The sequence below is a fragment of the Montipora foliosa genome, chromosome 8, assembly GCF_036669935.1.
Source record: "Montipora foliosa isolate CH-2021 chromosome 8, ASM3666993v2, whole genome shotgun sequence".
NCBI classification, from domain to species: domain Eukaryota; kingdom Metazoa; phylum Cnidaria; class Anthozoa; order Scleractinia; family Acroporidae; genus Montipora; species Montipora foliosa.
Genome location: NC_090876.1, coordinates 44,718,770 through 44,721,269, shown reverse-complemented (window position 1 = coordinate 44,721,269; position 2,500 = coordinate 44,718,770). Strand labels below are relative to the sequence as shown.

The following is a 2,500-nucleotide window of genomic DNA, read 5'->3' as shown; positions in this document are numbered from 1 at the left end:
GGCATCTCCACAGATCAAGTTATTAAATAAGATTGACCATTCTTAATGCAATGGGTAACAACTCATTAGTTGTAAAGGTCAGGCCTCAGTTGTTTAAAGGTGGATAACGCTACCCACCGAATAAATCACTATCCAGCGGATAAACACTAGCAAACCCAATTGAGTTATCCAGTGGATAGTGATTTATCCAGTGGATAGCGCTATCCACCCTTCAGACAACTGAGCCCTGGTTTCGTAGGAAAATCAAGCTAAAAATAACTTAGCCTGATTCTCAGACGGTCCAAGGTCGCTCGTGTCAAGCACTAAAGAAAGGGAGTAGAATGCGTGACACAAGCGACCTGTGGACCGACTGAGAATCAGGCTAAAAATAACTCGGTACGTAAAAACGATGTTCCACAAATACAATGAAGTCGTTCGTTCCCAGTAATGGGTTCGTGCCCAGATATATCCGTCAAAATAACAGAATCCTAGAGCTCTGTTAATTTAAAGAGTTACTACGACCGAAAAAACAATTTTTATCTTTCTTTGGATTTCAAAACTATGTTAACTAAATAGTAACTGATCGAAATTTTAAGCCTTGATCTCAAAAAGACATCTGTTTTTTTTAACTGGAATTTTCCTGTGTAATGGTCCGCCATTACTACCTCAATAGTTTAAGAATGCAATGCGTGTGTACGCGGCTGAATGGGCCCTTTGCAGGATAGTGATCACATGGTACAAATCCGCCATACTGGGACGCAAATTGCCCACTGGAACATCTAAAACAAAGAAAATTTAGATGAACTAGCCTTTGTTTTAGATTTCCCAGTGCGCAATTTTCGTCCCAGTATGGCGGATTTGTACCATGTGATCACTATCCTGCAAAGGGCCCATTAATAGCAGCACGGGGTTTCGGGCTTTCAGACTTTTCAACCCGTGTTTTGCATATGATCAGCTGCGTTTATAGGCTGAAATTTCAAGCCAGAGAGTAAATGACGTCACTTTTCCCTGGGGTCCAATCGGTCAGTTTGGAAAGTGAGTAATGGTGGATCGTGAAATCCTAAACTTACACTCAAAGTAAAGAGCCCTTGGATAAACATCAAACCTTAAAATTTTGCCAGTCAATTGGTGAGCAATCACAATTTTAAAATCTGAATTTTTGATCATAGTAGCACTTTAAATGCTTCTGATTGGTGGCGAAGTTTGCACATGTGCTGTTTCAGCCAGTAACAAAACACAGTATCATGGATACAATTTACCATTTTCGCGTAAAAATCGCGCCACATCGAGCGCTACTCACCTTCAAGCAACTCAAAGCGCACTCCACAAGAACCCAAACCACAATCGTGGTTGTCATAACAAGACAAACAGACGCGATTAATATCGTAGGGGAAAGATCAATTATTGGCAGAAATATCTCTACTGATTCCATCTTGAGACTCGGTCGGGGCAAATGCCGTCAAAAAACTCTGGGGAAATTTGAATCGCTAAAATTACGTTCAAGAAGTTTCCAGTGTCGTCATCAATTGATTCCTTATGTCATTTTTGGAATTTGTTTTCGATAACGATAAGATGACAAAGACAGCCAAGCTAAGGCAAAAGATTTTTTTGGTTAGCTGTTGACTTGGGGGGAATTTTAATTTTAAGAAAAAAATAATTCACGTCCAATGTATCTTACTAGAATCTATTTGTGTTAAGCCTCGCTTGATCTCTCGCGCGCGACATTTCACTGTCATGCCCAGGGTCTCTCTTCTTTCCCACTCGCTTGGGAAGAGAGATCCTGGGCACCGGCGATGAAATTTTATCTTTAAGACCTCAATCTGAAACAGATTCTCACTTGAAACATGGGTTAACCCATCAGAAAGTTTAAAATTAAGTTACCGAGTTCTATGATATCGAAGCCCATTTACTTTCGAACAAATACAGATGACACAATTTGCAAATTAATATTTAATAGATTTAATTAATGTCCGAACGCAACTTTACAGCAAAAGGCATTATGTCATAAGCTTATGTTCAATACCCCCTGGACATTTTGTAACATTATTTTATGAAAACAGCGCGCAATTTTCGCTTTAAGTGAGAGAAACCAAAGGCAACAATTTGAATCTGAGAAGTTAAAAGCAAGAAACCGAGTCAGTCAGAAAGAGTAGTAGTATACACGCGTATTCCACGCTAAGAGCGAGAGAATGTGGGCGATATTCACGAAAAATATATTTTAAGCGCTTCAAGCGTGGGAACACGCAAGCCCCAAAACAGGTTTAGTCACTAGTCCTGATTAGTGGCATGATTTGAGAAGCCAATAATGTAAACACGAACAAGCGCCATGAAAGGAGTGGTACCTTAGCAACGTAAGATCACTTGTCAATCAGCCTTGATCGCATTGCACCTTTGCATCTTCTTGTAAAGACGATGGATCGCCATCTTGGATAACTAGCAACGCTCCGATGAATTTGAACATATCTAGAAGACGGAGCACCTCCTTTCATAATACAGTCGTTTTAAAAAACTAGTTAAAATT

The 2,500-nt window shown here is 39.9% G+C and overlaps 1 protein-coding gene across 1 annotated transcript in view; it reads right to left on the bottom strand.

The window, feature by feature from the left end:
* Positions 1 to 1,914: 1,914 nt before the first annotated feature.
* The window catches only part of LOC137968963 (E3 ubiquitin-protein ligase ubr3-like), a 58,137-nt gene continuing 57,551 nt past the window's right edge, over positions 1,915 to 2,500 (bottom strand). Inside the window, exon 47 of the mRNA XM_068815454.1 lies at positions 1,915 to 2,500. This exon is cut by the window's right edge and continues 1,127 nt beyond it. The gene's annotated coding sequence lies outside the window, so the exon portion shown is untranslated.